Source organism: Phyllobates terribilis, unplaced genomic scaffold (assembly GCF_046119375.1).
Source record: "Phyllobates terribilis strain yellow unplaced genomic scaffold, ASM4611937v1 Scaffold_1__5_contigs__length_1240528914, whole genome shotgun sequence".
NCBI lineage: Eukaryota > Metazoa > Chordata > Amphibia > Anura > Dendrobatidae > Phyllobates > Phyllobates terribilis.
The window spans coordinates 561,179,274-561,200,922 of record NW_027362761.1 but is presented as its reverse complement, the minus strand read 5'-3'; the positions used below and the strand labels follow the sequence as shown (position 1 = coordinate 561,200,922).

Sequence of the window (21,649 nt, the reverse complement as noted above, 5' to 3'; positions counted from 1 at the left end):
TACCCAATAATTTCCATGAAACCCTAATTCACCACGTTAAACCACTATCCTGGCATTAAAAAAGTAACAAAAATGCACATAATAAAGTATAAATAAGTAAGAAAAATAGGCACAGATTTTAGATGAAATATTGCTGCATATTCCAATTTAGAAATCTGCTCGTAAAATAGGCGCCAAATACCAACCCAGCTTTGGAGTATGTTCACACGTAGCTTCTTATTTTCTGCATGAAAAAACACAGATTACGGCCAGAAAAAACGCAACGGAAATTAAGTGCTTTTTGGTGCATTTTTTTTTGCTTTGCAAAATTGGTCCCAGTGTGTTTCTTTGTATCTATTTGTGTATATGCAAATGTATCTGTTCGTATCCTTGTGAGTTGAGGGTGTTTGTGTTTATTTTTTAAATATATTTTGTATTTATTTTTATGCTGTTTGTTAACCCTAAGCTATAAAATTGATTTCTGCTGCAGTGGTCATGGCTAAAGGGAGCCCCAAAGCAAAATTTGCTTTCCAATCTCCAGAGTGCCTGTTACCTTCTTGGATGAAATGTCAAATTTATTTTGTTTTTTTGGATACAAATATGACTTCAATGTTCTTATACGTTGACACATGTTAATGCCGACCTGTCTCTTTCTTAACCGGCAGTTAATAACATCGAGTTACTGTCTACGCCAAGATAAGCGGTGCCAGAACAGAAATCACCTGGACGCCAATCTACATGGGTGGGGTCCCCTCTCCCACACATTGGCACAGAAAGAGAGCAAACGAGTGGGGTGTGAAGAGAGGAGAAAGGAGGGAAGAGAGAGACCTGCTGAGAGCGAGACTGTACTCATTGCTGGAGAAGGGGCAGGCAGTAATATAATGCTGCCACATGGACGTAGGGAGACGACTCTCACCGGATGTAGATGAAACTGGGTGAAGTTTGGCATCATCTTGGTGACTAGTACAATTCTAAAGACCAAGGCAAAAAGACAGTAAAAACACTAAATCTATTAAGGCCAAAACCTTCTATATGACAATAAGGGTCCTTGCATATTGTAAAGATATGGTGACAAGTTCAGTTCATACAGGTCAATATGACTGACCCACCAACTCTCCATGTGCCAATGAATGGTGCTACCATAAGGCTCCATACTGTTCCCCTTAGGCAATGCTGAAGGATTCTGTCTGATTGCATGTCTCACGCAGTACAGTATGGGCCTATATGTCACTCACCTATCATGGTTCCTGCACCAGGTTGTTCCGTCCAGCTTTCTCTGCTGTTCTGCTTGGCAATGCAGGCACTCCTATGTTGTCACACTGTTAAAATCACAGAGTATTCAGGTCGTAAATGTCCACACACTGTCAAGGATTGCATCTTCTTTAACCTTTTCACGATCCCAGTTCTACTATACCGGTGGATACTTTGCATTGAACTCTGTGACAAACCCAGCTCTACTATACCACTGGATACTTAGCATTAAACTCTGTGACAAACCCAGCTCTACTTTACCACTGGATACTTTGAATTGGACTCTGTGACAAACCCAGCACTACTATACCACTGGTTACTTTGCATTAAACTCTGCGACAAACCCAGCTCTACTGTACCGCTTGATACTTTGCATTGGACTCTGTGACAAACCCATCTCTACTATGTCACTGGACTCTGTGACAAACCCATCTCTACTATGTCACTGGACTCTGTGACTGTAACGGGTCTGGGAGGCGGAACCTCTGGGCTACTATACAAGGGAGCGGTCCTTGTAAGGGAGCGGGTGGCGACCAGGCAGGCAGTCACAGCAGGTGACCGGGACAGTCTCTGGGTGTACGGGCAGGAGGTCACGGCAAGTGACCGGGGCAGTCTCTGGAAGAACGGGCTGGAGGTCACGGCAAGTGACCGGGGCAGTCTCTAGGTAAGGGGTAGGTACGACCTGTGATGGCTGAACCTCCAGGTAGGCTAGCAAGGCAGATGGAGGATGTGTGCTCCCAGGTGAGCAAGCGAGAGTCTCTGGAATAGCAGGTGGTCACAGCACGTGACGGCGGAGCCTCCAGGTAGGCAAGCAGGCAGGTAGCGGAGAAGCGCTCCCAGGTGAGCGGGCAAGAGTCTGGAATAGCTGGTGGTCACAGCACGTGACAGCGGAGCCTCCGGGCAGGCAAGCAGGCAGGTAGCGGAGAAGCGCTCCCAGGTGAGCGGGCAAGCTGGTCCATAGACAGACTGACCGGAGTTGTAAGGCAGACCGTCGGACCTCAGGCAAGCAGGCAGGTAGCTGATGTGCGCTCCCAGGTGAGCGGGCAAGTTGGTCCTTAGACAGACTGACCGGAGTTGTAAGGCAGACCGTCGGACCGCAGGCAGGCAGGTAACAGGAAATCAGGCAAGCAAGCTGGCAGGAATCTGGCAGGTAACTGGCAGGTAACTGGCAACGGGACCTGAGGGCTGAAGCAGAGTAGAACAGTGCAACAACATTGCTCGGGCACCTCCATTTTGGAGGAGGTGCCTTATATATGGTAAAGTCCTCCGGCCATTGGCCGGGGACTCCTTAGGACGGCGCGCGCGGCCCCTTTAAGAGGGAGGGAGGGCGCGCGCGCGCGCCCTAAGCACAGTGGCCGGGAAGGAGCGTGCGCTGCCAGCAGAGCGGGAGAGGGACGCCGGGCACGGAGCAGAGCGGTGAGGGGAACAGCGTCCCTGCCTAGCAGAGGGCAGGGACGCCGGCACTACAGTACCCCCCCCTTTAGGCCCCCCCTTTTTTAGGCCAGATAGAAATTTAGCTAGGATGAGAGGGGCATGGATGTTCTCCCGGGGCTCCCACGTTCTCTCCTCAGGACCAAACCCCTTCCAATCTACCAGAAAAAAGGTCTTTCCTCTTACCCTTTTGGTGGCAAGAATGTTCTCTACCTCAAACTCGTCCTCAGCAGAAACCGGAGCAGGAGGCGTACCTGTAGACTTGGAAAAAGAGTTAAGCACCACGGGTTTGAGGAGAGATACATGGAAGGAGTTAGGGATCCGTGAGTTGGCCGGGAGTTTCAATTTATAGGCCACCGGGTTGATCTGACTGATGACCTCCAGAGGACCGATGAACCGAGGCCCTAACTTGTAAGAAGGTATCTTGAGTCGAACATATTTAGATGAGAGCCAGACTTTATCTCCTGGACGAAATTGTGGAGGATCCAAGCGTTTTTTGTCAGCGTGTCTTTTCATACGCTCGGATGACAGAAGGAGTGCGGACCGGGTACTCTCCCATATGGAGGAAAATTTGCTAACGAGAGATTCCGCAGCCGGGTTGTCCACAGAGGTGGAGACAGGAAAAGGAATCCGAGGATGCTGACCAAAGACTACAAAAAACGGGGATTTGGAGGAGGATTCGCTCTCGTGATTATTATAAGAGAACTCGGCCCATGGTAGGAGATCCACCCAGTCAGAATGGTGGGCATTAACGAAGTGCCGGAGGTAACTGGTCAGGTTCTGATTGATCCGCTCCACTTGACCATTGGACTGTGGGTGGTAAGCGGAAGAGAAGTCCAGGGTGACGTCTAGTAGTTTACAAGTGGCTCTCCAGAAACGTGAGGTGAACTGTACCCCACGATCCGACACGATGTGGAGGGGCAGGCCATGAAGACGGAAGATGTGGCGGATAAAGTCTTTAGCCAGCTAGGGTGCAGACGGAAGGCCTGGCAGGGGAATAAAGTGAGCCATCTTGGAAAAGCGGTCAGCGACCACCCAAATGACCGTACAACCGGCAGAGACGGGGAGATCAGTTATAAAGTCCATTGCTATATGCTGCCAGGGGGCAGCAGGTACAGGAAGCGGAAGGAGGCGTCTGGCTGGCAGATGTCTCGGGACTTTGTTGCGGGCGCAGGACACACAGGCAGAAACAAAGTCTATTATGTCCTTGTGCAGGGTAGGGCACCAATAGTGCCGGGCAATAAGCTGGAGGGTCTTTTTCTGACCGGCGTGGCCAGCTAGTTTAGACGAATGGCCCCAGTGTAGGATCTTCTCCCGATCAGGTACTGAAACAAACGTCTTACCGGGAGGGAGACGATTTAGACTCACGGGAGCCACCTGCATTACTCTGGCGGGATCGATGATATGTTTAGGTTCTTCCTCGAGATCGGACACCAGAAAGGATCGGGACAAGGCGTCTGCTTTGACGTTTTTGTCAGCCGGGCGAAAATGAAGAACAAAATCAAAGCGAGCAAAAAACAAGGACCACCGGGCTTGGCGCGGGTTAAGTCTCTGGGCATGCTGGAAGTAAGCCAAGTTCTTGTGGTCAGTGTAAATTATTACCGGATGAAGAGCCCCCTCGAGTAGGTAACGCCACTCCTCCAACGCCAGCTTGATGGCCAATAACTCTCGGTCTCCTATGGAATAGTTGCGCTCAGAAGAGGAGAAGAGTTTGGAGAAGAAGCCACAAGTTACCATTCTCCCGGAAGATGATTTTTGAGTAAGTACCGCTCCGGCTCCAGAGGAGGAGGCGTCAACTTCCAGGAAGAACTGCTTGTTGCCGTCCGGGCGATGCAGCACCGGGGCGGAAGAGAAGGCCTGTTTTAGGGAAAGAAAGGCCTCCTCTGCTTCGGGCGGCCACTCTTTGGGATTAGTACCCTTACGGGTGAGCGCGGAAATTGGGGCAGTCCGGGAAGAGAAGTGCGGGATGAAGAGGCGGTAATAGTTGGCGAAGCCCAGGAACCGTTGAATAGCCTTCAACCCCTCTGGTCGGGGCCATTTCTCGATGGCAGACAGTTTCTCAGGATCCATTTGTAGGCCGGTCTGAGAGATAATGTAACCCAGAAACGGAAGCGAGGTCTGCTCAAAGAGGCACTTCTCATATTTAGCGTAGAGATGGTTCTGCCTGAGCCTGAGCAGGACCTGACGAACATCCCTCCGGTGAGTCTGGAGATCCGGAGAGAAGACCAAGATGTCGTCCAGGTACACCACTACGCAGGAGTAGAGAAGGTCCCGGAAGATGTCATTGACCAACTCTTGAAAGACGGCAGGAGCGTTACAGAGGCCAAAGGGCATTACCAGATATTCATAGTGGCCGTCCCGGGTGTTGAATGCCGTCTTCCATTCATCCCCCTGACGGATACGAACCAGGTTGTACGCCCCACGGAGGTCCAGTTTGGTGAAGATTCTAGCCCCCCTCAATAACTCCGGAATGAGCGGAAGGGGGTACTTATTCTTCACCGTGATCTGGTTAAGGCCTCTATAGTCTATACAGGGACGGAGAGAGCCGTCCTTCTTTTTGACGAAAAAGAAGCCTGCTCCCGCCGGGGAGGTAGATTTCCGGATGAATCCCCTGGCCAGATTCTCCTCAATATATTCTGACATCGACCGGGTCTCAGCAGCGGATAATGGATAAATACGCCCACGGGGAGGAGAAGTACCAGGTAACAGGTCGATAGGGCAGTCGTATGGTCTATGAGGGGGTAGTGTCTCTGCCTCCTTTTTATTAAAGACATCAGCATAAGACCAATAAGGAATCGGAAGTCCAGGTAGATTAGCTGGGGTAGGAGAAGGACGGACGGGATGAACGGGAACCAGACAGGTCTTATGGCAGCCCTGTCCCCAGCGAAGGACTTCTCCGGTCTGCCAGTCAAGAACGGGTGCATGTTTCTGGAGCCAAGGTAGGCCTAGCAAGAGGGCGTGAGAGAGTCCAGGCAGAACATGGAAGGAGATACTTTCAGAATGCAGCATTCCCACCTGCAGAGTAATGGATTCGGTGATGAGTTGGATGGGGCGTGGTAAGAGCCCCCCATCCACGGCAGCAACAGACAAGGGTACAGCCAGAGGTTTGGTGGGGATGCGGTATTTCTCTACCAGGGACTGTGAAATAAGATTCCCGGCTGCTCCAGAGTCCAGTTGGGCTAGTTCGAAATAACGGTTCTCCCCGTAGACGATTGAAACTGACAACAGCAGGGATGGAGAGGATTTATTCTTGTCTAGGTGGACCTCTCTGAGCGAACCTAGACACAGGCGTTTCCCGACCTCTCCGGGCAGGCACGGATCCGGTGCTCCTTACTGCCACAGTAGAAGCAGGTCCCCTCGGCACGGCGTAAGTCCTGACGGGTCTTGACCATCTTGGTCTGGTCGACCTGCATAGGCTCAGGAGGGTGTACCTGGTAAGAGACAGAAGGAGTGACGGGTTTCTGAAAAGTAGGAGCTAGACGTGGTAACCTCCTCTCACGGGTGACCTCTCTGGCACGCTCCTGGAACCGTAGGTCAATCCGGGTGGCAAGAGTTATTAAGTCATCGAGAGTGGTAGGAATGTCCCGACCGGCAAGTTCATCTTTAATACGGCCGGACAGACCCTCCCAGAAGACGGAAACCAGAGCGTCGTTATCCCAGGCCAGCTCCGAGGCAAGGGTACGGAACCGTATGGCATATTGGCCCACGGTGAGACTTTCCTGACGGAGGCGTAGCAACGATGATGCGGATGAGGTCTTCCGTCCGGGTTCGTCGAAGACTTTCCGGAAAGCCGTGAGAAAAGCAGGCAAGTTGGACACCAGGGGGTCTCCTCTCTCCCATAGAGGATTTAGCCAGGCCAGGGCCTCCCCGGTGAGATGGGACATGATGAATGCAATTTTGGCTCGGTCGGAGTTAAACTGGTGGGACAATAGTTCAAAGTGCAGGGTGCACTGATTTATGAAGCCCCGAGCCTGGGCTGAGTCACCTCCGAAGCGAGGAGGTGCAGAAAGCCGAGGTCCGGGGTAGGATATCATGGTGTTAGTGGACAGCGGAGCTGCCGGATTGCGAGACATGGCACTGGCGGAGGTTGTTGGTGGAACAGTCAGAGTGTCCAGGCGAGTATTGACATTCCGCAGGTGACCCAGGATGGACTCCTGTTGGGACCTTTGACGGGACAGTTCATGACACAGGTCCGAGAGCGAGGGAGCTTGGGTGCCACCGGGTTCCTTGGCCCGAGCAAACTGTAACGGGTCTGGGAGGCGGAACCTCTGGGCTACTATACAAGGGAGCGGTCCTTGTAAGGGAGCGGGTGGCGACCAGGCAGGCAGTCACAGCAGGTGACCGGGACAGTCTCTGGGTGTACGGGCAGGAGGTCACGGCAAGTGATCAGGGCAGTCTCTGGAAGAACGGGCTGGAGGTCACGGCAAGTGACCGGGGCAGTCTCTGGAAGAACGGGCTGGAGGTCACGGCAAGTGACCGGGGCAGTCTCTAGGTAAGGGGTAGCTACGACCTGTGATGGCTGAACCTCCAGGTAGGCTAGCAAGGCAGATGGAGGATGTGTGCTCCCAGGTGAGCAAGCGAGAGTCTCTGGAATAGCAGGTGGTCACAGCACGTGACGGCGGAGCCTCCAGGTAGGCAAGCAGGCAGGTAGCGGAGAAGCGCTCCCAGGTGAGCGGGCAAGAGTCTGGAATAGCTGGTGGTCATAGCACGTGACAGCGGAGCCTCCGGGCAGGCAAGCAGGCAGGTAGCGAAGAAGCGCTCCCAGGTGAGCGGGCAAGCTGGTCCATAGACAGACTGACCGGAGTTGTAAGGCAGACCGTCGGACCTCAGGCAAGCAGGCAGGTAGCTGATGTGCGCTCCCAGGTGAGCGGGCAAGTTGGTCCTTAGACAGACTGACCGGAGTTGTAAGGCAGACCGTCGGACCTCAGGCAGGCAGGCAGGTAACAGGAAATCAGGCAGGATTAGGACAGCAAGCTGGCAGGAATCTGGCAGGTAACTGGCAACGGGACCTGAGGGCTGAAGCAGAGTAGAACGGTGCAACAACATTGCTCGGGCACCTCCATTTTGGAGGAGGTGCCTTATATATGGTAAAGTCCTCCGGCCATTGGCCGGGGACTCCTTAGGACGGCGCGCGCGGCCCCTTTAAGAGGGAGGGAGGGCGCGCGCGCGCGCCCTAAGCACAGTGGCCGGGAAGGAGCGCACGCTGCCAGCAGAGCGGGAGAGGGACGCCGGGCACGGAGCAGAGCGGTGAGGGGAACAGCGTCCCTGCCTAGCAGAGGGCAGGGACGCCGGCACTACAGTGACAATCCCAGTTCTACTATACCACTGGATGCTTTGCATTGGACTCTATGACAAACCCAGCTCTACTATGCCACTGGAATCTGTGACAAACCCAGCTCTACTATACCACGGGATACTTTGAATTTCACTCTGTAATAAACCCAGCTCTACTATACCACTGGATACTTTGAATTGGACTCTGTAACAAACCCAGCTATACTAAACTACTGGATATTTGTATTGGACTCTTTAACAAACCCAGCTCTACTATATCACGGGATACTCTGCATTGGATTCTGTGACAAACCCAGCTCTGCTATAGTGCTGGTTAGCTTCGCTATATCACTATGCTAGTTCAACATTGGACTCTGCGACAAGTCCAGCTCTTTTACACTGAACCTCACAGCAAACACAGCTCTGCTTTTCCAGTTGCCTTTGTTCCCCCCATCATTGTTCCATAAGATCTGCTCAACTGCACCAACGCCGCCTGGCAGTGCTGTATTAGGACTGCTCCCTGACTAAGGGCTTTAAGGATCCACCTCACCAGGTGAGACCTAGCATAATAGTAGTCTACAGCCAATTGCATAGGTGCTAACATAAAAAGACTGATAAAGCCTGGAGGAAGGGAAGATCGGGATGTGACTGCGTACATGAATGCATGTGGGTGACCAAACATCACAGTTTCAAAACTTTAAAATGGCAGAATACAGTCTAAAGTGCTATTACGAAGTGCAGCTCTGGAGCACATAGTGGTGCTGTAATGAGTGAAATACTGTGTATAGAAGGAAAGCATTGAGTAAATGTTTTATATGGGAGAAGGCGGCTGTCTTCAGATAAGTCGTAAGTGACATGTTGCTGTTCCGCAGCAGATATAGTGTTAATAAGAAGACATTAGCTAATGTTGTCCTCCCCCGGAGCAGAGGAAAGGCGCAGCCTGTCTGTTTTATGTGGTTGACATTACTGAACTTGAGAAGCGTACAGCAGCTGGCTGAATGGGATCCAGCAGAAGCCATAGGAAGCCGCCTGCCCTGCTGGATCTGCTCAGCATTATGGACCATAGGGCTGGTGTTTCCTGGTCACTGCCCTATAGATAATGGCACCTGCCTGGTGGGGCGGCCACTGGTGACTTATATAGGAGTGCCAGATAAAGCTCCTTATTTACCCTACTTATCACAGGCCGGGGCCCCTCAGCCTCATTCCAAATCCTCCCACCTCTGGGGAAACCTCTGCCGTGGATGAGGTTTCTTCTCTTTCCATCTGGCTGGAAATCTGTGCGGAAACCAAGTGGATTTATGTTAAATGGGGGCAACTCCACCAAAATACCCCAATCCACACTGCACGCCCGAACTCCAATCAAGTAACAAACATTTATGTGACTCGGTGATTTATTCCAATTACAAACAGTAAAATATAAAAAGCCATAAAATGATCTCTAACCTGCTTGCTGATGGTTTCCATCAAACAGATCATAGTAAGCCCCTTTCCTTCCTATTAGCAGTTTCAGTTTAGCGCCAGAGATTTCCAAGACTAAGGCCTCATTCACACATCCGATATTCCACCTGTGATAGTCTATGGAGCCATTCACATGCCCTTGAATTTTTGCCGACCGAGTAGTCGGAAACATGTCCACAATTTTGATCCGAGGATTGGATCAAAATCGGAAATGCAAGTCTATTGGTCCGTGAAAAAAATCAGACATTGGATGACTTCTGAGTGCAGTCCGATTTTCACAGAGATTAACTGATGTCACTCGGATCATACTCTGATCACAATAATCAGTCTGTTTTTCTCGTATGTGAGAATGAGGCCTTATGGCTGGAATTATGGGTCAGTTTTCCTTGCGGCTGCGCTGCCGTTTGATAAATATGGTGCAACTTAAGCTGGAAATGTTACTCCACCTTTTATACCCTTCATACTGGAGCGATTTTTTTGGTGCAACATTTTAATAAAAGTTGTGAGTCATAAATATGGCAACCTGACGGGGACCCAAATCTTTTGATGAGCTCAAAATAGAAATTACAAACTTGGCGCAAAATACATTAAAAACAGGTGCGCGAAAGATAAATTCCCCATATATATATATATATATATATATATATATATATATATATATATACATATATATATATATATATACATACACATATATATATATATATATATATATATATATATATATATATATATATATATATATATATATATATATATATATATATATATATATATATATATATATGGCTTGAAAAAAGTTTCTCTGAACCGAAACATAGCCTCCTGGGCTGAATAAAGTCCACACTTTTTTGCACTTTTATTGGAGTGCTGCCTCTCTTTTTATACTTTATATATATATATATATATATATATAAATACCGTATATATATTCCTGCTTTTTATTTTTCAGTAATTCCATATTGGCCCATACACATATAAACAAACACATATGTCTTCAAAAAAGGTCCTGTGAACTGAAATGTTGCCACCTAGGCTGAATAAAGTCCACACCTTTTTTGCATCTTTATTATTTATATATATACAGTATATGTATAAATATAATAATAATATAAAAAAATATATATATATAATATATATACTGTATACATATATATCTTCCTCGTTTTTATTTCTCAATAATTCCATTTTGGCAGAACTTGTAAAGTTTTTTTGGTATTTATAATTCATTAACCGGCTTTAATAAATGTGTAAAAATAAATAATTACCGTAAGCAAAAAAAGCAGCAATTTTTTTTCTTTCTCTTGATTACCATGTGATAAGTCAGTCTGTGTGTCGCCGCTTTCAAAGAACCAAAACTTTTTTACCTGTCAGTCGACAGAGCCGTTTGAGTTTTTTTTTTATTTTTTGGCAGAATTAGGTCAGTATGAGCAATCTAACATTTTTCATCCATTTGTCCGTTTTTGTTTTTTTACAATCGACAATTTAAAATATGATAATAATCCAAGTACAACTTTCTATGTTAATAATTGCAATGGATTAATATAAAAAAAAAAAACTGATGGTTTCCGCACGACGTTTGTTTTTTAAATGCACCCATTGACTTTAATGGGCGAATCTGAACACTAAAAAAAATGGGTTAGACTATTTCTTGCTGCACCATTGGATCATAAGTAAAAAAGTTCATGTGAACATTGATTGCTGTGCTGTCCTTATGCTACTCATTTTGCAGGCTCATCTGAACATATAATTTACTTTTTTTATTTTTATTTTTGCATCATGTAGTATAAATAATCAGAATTCCAAAAGTACTTTTATAGTTATCGTACATTTTTTTTAAATAATACTTTTAATGATATATTATTTTTTTTTTACAATTTTGAGGGGAAACCTCTGTATTTATAGGTTCCTTCCAGCTTCTTACACTGATACAGTTTCTTTGCCTGTGTGATCTCCAGGATGTACATGTACTACATGATGCACTGTGTTGACTGCCTCCAGCCTGCTTGTTGATGGTTTCTAATTAACAACAGGACATATGCACAAGATATAAAGCAGCAGAAAAACCTATTAAGCTTCCAAACGTATAAAAAAAAAAATACAAAGTCAATAGTACAAAAATATTTAAAATAAATAAATAATAATAATAATAGTAAAGAAATAAAAATGCCTGTATATTACCTGGAGGTAACTTATATACATATAAAATATAGAACAAAATCAAAGCTTTATCTGTTTTTGACTTCAGCTTGAAAACTGAAGATATAAATGAATTCAGCCTAAAAGGGACCTGACAGGTTCTGAACTATCAGATTTTCCGTATTATTGGACAGTCATTGAAAAGTCTATCTTCCTTCTAAGGCTGGAGCTTCTTGGTGACTTGGAGTCACCTCTGGTTCCAAGTAAAAACTGCAACATTGACATAACTCAAATTGTACATTGTTTCCCAATGGGAGAGATTGGTGGAAACAAACTTGCAAAAATGAAAAAAAAAAAAAAAAAAAGAATCCAACCATAGAAGAAAAACAAAACTAGAATAATCTGCAGATATCACTTTTTTTTCTATTTTAAAGGGATATTCCCAATTATTATACAATTGTGTAATGGGGTCAGCTAAGGGGGCAATGCTCCTTCAGCTTTTTTACTGTAAAAGTGGCACTGCTGTACAGGGAGCAGCTCCATTCACATACATAGGGCTGTGTTGCACTTCCCTGCACAGCAGGTAGATGGCAGTGCTGCTGCGGAGGGGAAAACTGCTGCTGCTGCAACTCTTCTTTTTCAAGATCCTGAAAATCAAATCCCTTCTGATCAGTAAGTAAAATACCATTATGTTTAATGTTGGGGGATCTCCTTTAATCAGAAGAGACACAATTCTGATCTTGTGCAGTAGACAATCAATAATAATAATAATAATAATCTTTTTATTTATATAGCGCCAACATATTCTGCAGCGCTTTACAATTCAGACAATTTACAGACACAATCGCTGGATTATCAGACTCTCCGCTGAATTAAAGGAATTTGACTCAGATTTTTGGGGAAAAAAAATTATTATGATGCATTACTATTAATTATTCCAGAAGAAGGAACAGTATATGGGTCATTTGCAATCCAGGAGCTCATCATGCAGACCTATATGTGAGCTGCTTGCTGCTTTTGGAGGTGGATGTGGCCCCCTTACCTCTTGGGCCCCGTATTATATACTGAATTATAATTTATAGGCATCATCCTTTTAGTACAGTGGTCTCTAAAATAAGTCTCTCCGGGCGTTCTTGTCCCAACCTGCAGCGGTTAGGACATGCTGGGAGTTGTAGTTCTACAACACCTAGAGCGCCACATGCTGGAGATCACTGCCATAAAGTAAAAATGATATTAACAATATACTATAATTGAACTATAAAGTTGCCTCCGCACACACAACTACCCCCAAAAAAAATCCAAACTACATCTCTCTGCTCAGAATCATATAATCCCCCTTTAGCCTGTCATATTTTTTTTTTCTTTCATTGCAACATATCCAGCAGGGTCTTCTCAAAAAATAATCCAGATCCCGCCTGTATCCCATAATACAACATAATCATCCGGGGGTTTTATAAGAAATCATGTCACTGACCTTGTTCGCTGCGTCCGTCGGAGCAGGGAGCTATTATAGAACTGCTGGATTGTTCCAAAAGTGGGAAGAAGAAAAAAAAAGAATATCAGTAGTGGCGGTGGTGGTGGTGGGGGGGTGTGGACTGGAAATTGTCATTGATTTGTATGAAGAGAGCACTGCTTCCCTAGGAGTGGTTACATGAATGTACTCCCACCACTCCCTCCTAACCAAAAGTATTTGGCGTGGAGCCCTTCCCGTCCACCTGTACAATTAAGCTCTGGGCTCTGTGTGGGACTGTGCACGGTGCCATCTTTCATCAGCAGCAACTAGGCAAGATTTCCTACGCTGTAATTCAGACTATCTGCTGCGGACTGAATGCAGTAAAGGATAAGAGAATAATCAGCAAAGTTTTGTAACTTGAAGCTCCTGGACCCCAATGCAAAATGTGTAATAGGGTCACACATCTACCATGTCTGCCAGTAAGGGCTCGATTTTCTCGGACCGGTGCCATCCGTGGTTTTCACAGATAGCACTCGTACCTGCTATATTATATGAGGCTGTGTAAATGTCCGATTATTGCCGCGGAAAAAAATCAGATACAGGAGCGATTTTAATCTGAATCCGACAGAGTTCTAGTTCTCTTCCTCTCCGAAGAGACAATTTGCATATTTAATTTCCCAAAAGAGCATTACAAGGCTTAAAAGTCTCACAATGGCATGCCATGAGAAACCTTACTCCTTGGATGCCGGTCAGATGCCTCTCACCAGATCTCATGCTTTGTACTGACGAGGGGCAATACCCCGAAACACCGTGTCTGCAAATTGAGATTCTGGTATGGCTTTTATCTTAAGTCACATGGCAAGGCTCGTTAAAGGGTCGATAGTGACTTTTAGGATTGCCACTTCTAATAGGTGGCACTAGAGTTCTAGTCCTTTTCCTCTCCGAAGAGGCAATTGGCATATTTAATTTCCCAAAGGAGCATTGCAAGGCTTAAAAGTCTCTTCACATTGGCATGCCAGGCTTGGCATGTCACTCTCCACAAGGAGAAACGTTACCCCGTTGATTACGGTCAGACGCCTCCCACCCAGCCAAACCAGATCTCACACTTTGCACTGATGAGGGGCAATACCCCGAAACACTGTGTCTGCAAATTGAGATTCTGGTATGGCTTTTATCTTAAGTCATATGGCAAGGCTCGTTAAAGGGTCGATATTGACTTTTAGTATTGTTACTTCCTATAGGTGGCACTCGAGTTCTAGTCCTCTTCCTCTCTGAAGAGGCAATTTGCATATTTATTTTCCCAAAAGAGCATTACAAGGCTTAAAAGTCTCGTCACATTGACATGTCAGACTTGGCATGTCACTCTCTACAAGGGGAAACCTTACCCCTTGGATGCCGGTCAGGCGCCTCTCACCCAGCCAAACCAGATCTCACACTTTGCACTGACGAGGGGCAGTACCCAGAAACACAGTGTCTGCAAAATGAGATTCTGGTTTGGTTTTGATCCTAGGTCATATGACAAGGCTCGTTAAAGGGTCGATATTGACTTTTAGGATTGCCACTTCCAATAGGTGGCACTAGAGGTCTAGTCCTCTTCCTCTCTGAAGAGGCAATTAGCGGATCAAAATAGGCAATGATGGGCCCATGAAAAAAATCGGCTTACTTCCGAGTGTGGTACAATTTTCACAGACTGACAGAATAGAGAAGATGGAGAATTTTTTTCTCTCTCCACAGCCTAGAAAAACTGATCCCACTCTGATCAAAGTCTGATTAGAATAATTTGACCGTTTTTCTCGGATGTGTGACCCCCACCATTATACTGGGAAACTATTAGCCCCAGATTCAGCTGCTACTTCTGCGCCATTGATTCTAACCTATAGGAGCTTCACTACTCGTCATTGACCAGTTGTGTCACGGACTCAGCGCTCTTGGGTTATGTTCACATCAAATTTAGGACTATATTCATCGTGTGCACCAAATGGGCCCCATAGGGTCTACAGAATGAACGAATCTGCCGAATTTGGAATTTGGCTGATTTGCTAGAATGCAGAAGGCAAAAATCAATCGGTGTTCTGTCATTAGGTCGCCGCCCGAGGTGCAGGACAAATCAAGCAACTTCTGGGAATAAGAATGATGCAAAAAAAAAACAAAACTAGAAAACTTTCTGGAAAAAATTGGAAATGATACAATTTTCCTATGTTACTTTTGTTTCTTATGGGACAAATCAAATTGTATCAAAAATGTCTGAATAATGCTACTCGTAATGGAATACAATGCAGCCTTGTCAGGGCAGCATACAACGCAGGTTAATGACCAACATACAAGACGTGGAAATGAAGAAGTCTCTCTGGAGATCATTAAATGTATAGGACAACATTTATTATTCAGTTAATGCCAAAAAGTCACCGAAAAGTTGCAGAAGGTCATAAATTGTGAAAAATTTCCTCTGGGCATGTTTAACAAGCGCTTTAATTTAGATTTATAATTCCTAAAGCCAGAAAATGGAACAAAAAGTGGCACAAATCTACGTCTGCCCATAGGGAGTTACTAATGCTTTTGTACATGTTTTCTTGAGTCAAAAAGTCTCAAATTTTGTCGCACGCTTACTTTGTGTAAAAGTTGGCAACTTTTTGCTATATTACACAGCTTTTAAAAAATGGTTGCAATCTGGGTGGAAATAAGGCGCAGTCAGATTTATGAATTGTTTCTATTAAAAAGTCAGAAAAAAATGCATCCACTCCTGAAAAATGGGAGAGTAGAGGAAAAAGTGTAAAATCAGCTCCAGACATAAGTGTTAAATCTAAAGATGTGGCAAGTGTCAATCATCGTGTGAGACTTTGATTAAAGGCAACACAGGCACAGGCGAAACGACTTCAAAAATTCCTCCCGTAGATTACATTTTCTGACTTTAGTTAGTGCAAAATATGCCAAATTTATTGAGTTGTTGTGAACCTTGGAAGAAATTTGGCACATTTACTCCAATAATCTTTTGATTCCAGTCTAAATCTTGAAGTCAATGGCACACATCCATTGTTGAGAACTAGATAGAAATCTTGGCTCCTACTACTGAAGGTTAAGTTCACATATCCAGTAATGATCCGTTAGAACAGGTCCAGCAGCAATCCATTGACAAAAAAGTTTGTCAGTCTGAAAAGAAACTGATTTCAACTGGATCCATTTTTTTAACACTAAAGTCTAAGGAAAACGGATCCATTAAATTGACATCCGTTTTCTTCCATTTGAAATTGATCCAGTAAGCAAAAAACGGATCCTTTTCCAATGGGAGAAAAACGGATGGCTAAGTAACGGATCTGTTTTCCATAAACTTCAATGTAGAAAACAAGGATCCAGTTGAAATCAGTTTTTTTGATGAGGACAAAAAAGTTGTGTCTAAACAACCTTTTTTCAACGGATTGCTGCTGGATCAGTTCTAACTGATGATTACTGAACATGTGAACATAGACTAATGGACAATGTACAGTATATGAACTATACCTGGTGGCTACTTTGATCTAAATGTCTGGTGGCTATTCTGTAATGTCATTTCTACTAGGTAGGATGACTTCCCACTGCATAGTCTACAGAGAAAGATGAAGCCACCCAGTATGGACTTTTTCCACCTGATCTGGCCGAATGTTCTTGATACTTGTTCTCAAGTCCATGGAATAGATAGTTGGTACCTAACGTCTGTTCACGGTCAACAATCAAGACTTTTGGAGAGCAGTTGAAGGAACTTTTCTCCAAACTTTTACATTGTTGACCAAGAATTTGTTAGGTGCCAACTCTGTCTACTTCCTGGATTCAAGAACAAATATCAAGAACAGTCGGCCAAATCAGGTGGAGAAAGTCCATACTGGGTGGCTTCATCTGTCTCTGTAGACTATGCAGTGGGAAGTCATCCTACCTAGTAGAAATCACATTGCGGAACAGCCACCAGTTGACCATCTCAGCTCCAAATAGCGCTGTTATTTGCCAACTTCACTGGCAGTAGTAATTAATTAGATTCTGTGTAGCCCTTAGGCACCTGGCCACTGTATGTCCATACTATTTTGGGACTGTATAGAAATAAATGGCTACTGTATGGAACAATTTAGTCACTGTATGGTGGTGGGTATATACAGTATGGGCACTGTTTAGTCACTGGGTCAGATATTGATATACAGAGTAGGTGGCACTAGACAGACCATTTCTTCCTTCTTGAGGAGAGCAATTTTGCCTATTTTCTCAGGCAGCATTACTGGTAAGAAGCCTTACAGAAGAAAGAACTCCATTGTTATAATGGATCTTGACTTGTGGTGGACACTGCGGTGGCAGCTGGGAGTCAGATGGACTCTTCTTAAGCTTCGAGAAGGTTAAGTCACTGATCAATGACCCTTACATTACCAGAATGGGAAAAATGTTTGTTGTTGGCCTATTCTCCTTTTGCATCCTAGTGCACTTGGGTGAAGAAAGTCATGTTCTTGGGCTTTAAGAAAAGCCACCAGGCTTACTACATTAGCAGTTTAGCCCTGTCACCTCAGTTGATGTGTCTTCCATTGATCTACTATATATCTGACGCGCCCCCTGGGCCGTGGGGTACTCGGTGTCGGGCCGGTCGTTGCTAAGGGTGGTGACCCAGTCCGTGAACCAGTGCGGTCAATCCAAAGGGGAATATTTACAGGGGAATTATAGTTCTTTATATAAAGTTTGTGACGCCACCTGTGGTATGCAGCCATGGGGAGCTGCCGCTGCCGTGCAGAACCTCTGGAGCCGATGTTAGGGCAGCAGGGTTGGTTCAGCTCTCCACAGGCAGAGCTTAGCTCCAGGGCAGTGTAGATGTCGTAGTGAAGTAGATGATGCTGGGCGTTGTAGTGCAGGAGTGATGGCGCAGATAATAATCACAGAGACAGTGGGGTGCAGTCTTCAGGGTCTTTACTCACGGTTATTACAGTCCAAGTTACAGGTACCGGTGTAACTTCCCACGTCGCACTGCGTTCACCAGCCGGGGGTTCAGCAATCCCTCAGGTAGTTCAAGAGTGCCTGACAGGACCCCTTTCTATGTGCCTTCCTCAGTCGTCTTCCTGCGCTGGCTCTCGTTCTCCTGCCCTGCGCCTCACAATCCGTGTCCCAATCCGGTAGCCTCGAGTCTAGTCGGACGACCTGCAGTCCCCTGGACCCTCTGTGGCCACCTTCTCGGCGATGTAATTGAGGTTGTGGCCACTGCACCTTGCAAGTACAGCAGCCTCCAGTTTCTAGCTGAGCCTTGTAGTTCTCCACTAGTTTAGGGGCCAGTCCCCTCTCTGCGGCTTGATCCTTCCACACCTGGTAGATTCGGGCGTACGGGTTACCTCCAGCACTGCCCGTACCCCTAGGATCCCCTCGTTCCTCCTGGAGCCTTTCTCCTGCTCCTCTCTCCTTCTCAGTCCTGGGCCTCTCTGCTAGGCCCACTCTGGAGCAGAGCTCGTGCAGAGCCCCTGCTCCCTTCACTCCTCCTCTGACTGGCTCTCTGACTGATTTTTCTTTCCAAGATGGTTCCCTCTTTTATACAACTTCTTTCACAAGTGCTCCCCTGAACTACGTACTCCACCCACACCCATTACATGGTTCCCCCTCACTTGGTTCCCCTCCACTCCAGCTAGGGACCAGGGACTGTGCTCTCCCTTAGGAGCAATCTCGTCCTGCCCTACTGAAGTGGATGTGTTGGATGCAGGTGTTAGGGTCCCGGGTAGTCCTCTATCCTTACCTGAGAGTGGGATACCACACCTCTGGGTGAGATGCAGTACCTCTGTGGCGACTGAACCCTCAGGGGCGCCACATACCCCCTTAGTAAAACACAGCACGACCGTGGGCTGGAACAGAGTAAAACACAAAATATTTTAAAGACATGCAAATTTTAGATGCATCACATATAAGATCATAAACATAACATTTCTTCCCTTCATGGGAGGCACTTTTTCTTGAACGTTACTGGTTATGTTTTTATCAAAACATTACAAGACTTTTTAAAGAACATTTTTCTTCATACATATAAAACGTTTCTCACATAAAACATTTTTCCACAGGTTACAGTACGATCTGCAACCGGGTGTCCATTCTCTTCAACAAGGTGCAATCTAACAAACATGAGCATGAGGGACCCGTCCGAAAACCCTCAACGTAGGCCCTGGGCGTGGCTGCAGGGCATAGATGATCCAGGTGTTGGACCACGTCTTCGGCCACGCCAAACGGGTTTTTGTTCTGAGGTCATTCGTTGTTACATAAAACCAATAAGGGGCACTTTAAGAAGTGCAATTATATACAAGTAAACGTTTTTCGGTTATTCACCGTCCATAACCTTAGTGTCTCTATACCCTTACCAGGTAACGGGATAAACAAAACATTAATTCTTCTGTACTCTTCCGGGTAACTATGTACAGTTTCTGTGATGGAAACAACTTAACAATGGGGCTCCTTCCGGGGAGGAAACTCCTGATTTTTACAGGCTGACCCAGCCTTGTACTGCGGGGGCATGTCTCTCTTCTTTGCCAATCGGTACACCTGGTGGGCATACCACCCGCGCTCGCCCTTGTGGCGTGTAAATGTGACATAGTCGCCTGGGTATAGGTCCCGGCCGGGATGCCCCTGTTGGAGGTGGGGTTCTACATCCCGCCGGTTGACAAACACGTCCCTATCAGTGTGGGGCTCCCTTACAAAGCCCCACCCAGCGTCCAAGTCAAACTTAACCACTATCCCCGCCAGACGAGGACTGGATGTGGTGGACTTTGCCTGGTGGGCCCGGGCCTTGGCCGCCATGTTTCGGGCCTCCATATACTCCCACCACACCTGCCGGTGATAACGCTCCTTTTCCAACTGCAGGAGCTCCCTCCTGCAGTGCTCTTCCGTCCGGAGGGCCTGGGCCTGCGTCTCCCGCGGGAACCCCATGAGGTCCCCTTCCCGGTCGTCCCACCGGAACTCCTCTCCTCCTGGGCAGGTAACTGGGGGTGCATGGGTGGGCGTCAGAGGGAGTACCTGCTGGTCTTCATTCCTGGCAGACCAGTCTTAAGTGGGGCCTCCATATGCCCACTCAGGTGTGGGAGCAGGTGGCTCTGGCAGGGGGCCCAGGAGCAGATCAGCCGAGCAGGCGCCCGGGTATGGGGACTCCGCCAGGGGATCAAGGAGCTGGTCGGCGGAGCAGGTGCCCGGTGTAGGAGACTCTGGGCTTTGGAACAAGTCGGAAGTGTGAGCGCCCGGGTATGGAGGCTCCGCCAGGGGGCCCAGGAGCAGGTCAGTGCTGTCTGCGCCTGGGACAGGGAAACTCTTCCTACCTGCTCCCGCGGCCGCCCCTGTGCTGCTCTCTGCCTCCTGGTCCTGGTTAGGCTCCGCCGGGGCTGGGGCGCTACCAATGGACTCCGGTGCTTGCTGCCGTCTGGTTCTCATCTTCTCCAGCACCTCTCTCTTCCAGCCGGCGATGGCTGCTTGCTGGGCCTCTCCCACCCACTGACTTAGCTCACACATCTCGGCGTGGAGGAACTCCGCATCCTCCAGGGATAGCTTGCAGACCACCTCCTCCAGGGTAAGTGGTGTCTTGATCTGCTGCAGGCCGCAGGCTGGAGTTCCAGGCTCACCTCCCTCCATCTTGCCTCCCGGGTGCGGTCTGTATAGACTGTTTGAGACCACACCCTGTCTCCCAGTTTTCTTTCCTCTCCCCTTTCGGGGGCGGTCCCATGGCTCCTTGCTGTCAGCCACACCTGGGGGCAGCTCCCCCACCTTGGTAGACACATCTCCATACATGGTCACTGCTGCTTGGGGCGTGCTCCGATTTTGGCGCCATTCTGGGACCCAGCCCACGATGGGAGGCTCTATGTTGTCCTTGATATCGCACATAATGGCGCCCGTTCTTCTGGGTCGGGCGCCACATTCAGTATAGAACGCAGTCTCTATGCGCACAATATCCGGTGATAACGGGTAGGTTCATATCCTGTTTGTGACGCCAAAGATGACGCGCCCCCCTGGGCCGTGTGGTACTCAGTGCCGGGCCGGTCGTTGCTAAGGGAGATGTCACAGTGGCGGTGACCCGGTCCGTGACCCAGGGCGGTCAATCCAAAGGGGAATATTTACAGGGGAATTATAGTTCTTTATATAAAGTTTGTGATGCCACCTGTGGTATGCGGCCATGTGGAGCTCCTCTAGTTTAGGGGCCGGTCCCCTCTCTGCGGCTTGAACCTTCCACACCTGGTAGATTTGGGTGTACGGGTGGCCTCCAGCACTGCCCGTACCCCTAGGATCCCCTCGTTCCTCCTGGAGCCTTTCTCCTGCTCCTCTCTCCTTCTCAGTCCTGGGCCTCTCTGCTAGGCCCACTCTGGAGCAGAGCTCGTGCAGAGCCCCTGCTCCCTTCACTCCTCCTCTGACTGGCTCTGTGACTGACTTTTCTTTCCAAGATGGTTCCCTCTTTTATACAACTTCTTTCACAAGTGCTCCCCTGAACTACGTCCTCCACCCACACCCACTACATGGTTCCTCCTCACTTGGTTCCCCTCCACTCCAGCTAGCTAGGGACCAGGGACTGTGCTCTCCCTTAGGAGCAATCTCGCCCTGCCCTACTGAAGTGGAATGTGTTGGATGCAGGTGTTAGGGTCCCGGGCAGCACTCTATCCTTACCTGAGAGTGGGATACCACACCTCTGGGTGAGATGCAGTACCTCTGTGG

The 21,649-nt window shown here is 47.4% G+C and overlaps 1 protein-coding gene across 3 annotated transcripts in view; it reads right to left on the bottom strand.

Annotated features, from left to right (window-relative positions):
• Nucleotides 1-21,649, bottom strand: part of ZBTB7C (zinc finger and BTB domain containing 7C) — a 245,004-nt gene that overhangs the window by 55,668 nt on the left and 167,687 nt on the right. The window contains exon 1 of one of the 3 annotated variants that reach the window (XM_073680490.1): nucleotides 13,007-13,179. The exons of the other annotated variants lie outside the window; for them this stretch is intronic. The gene's annotated coding sequence lies outside the window, so the exon portion shown is untranslated. Of the gene's footprint in view, nucleotides 1-13,006; nucleotides 13,180-21,649 lie in introns of those variants that run through there. 3 annotated transcript variants of the gene reach the window in all.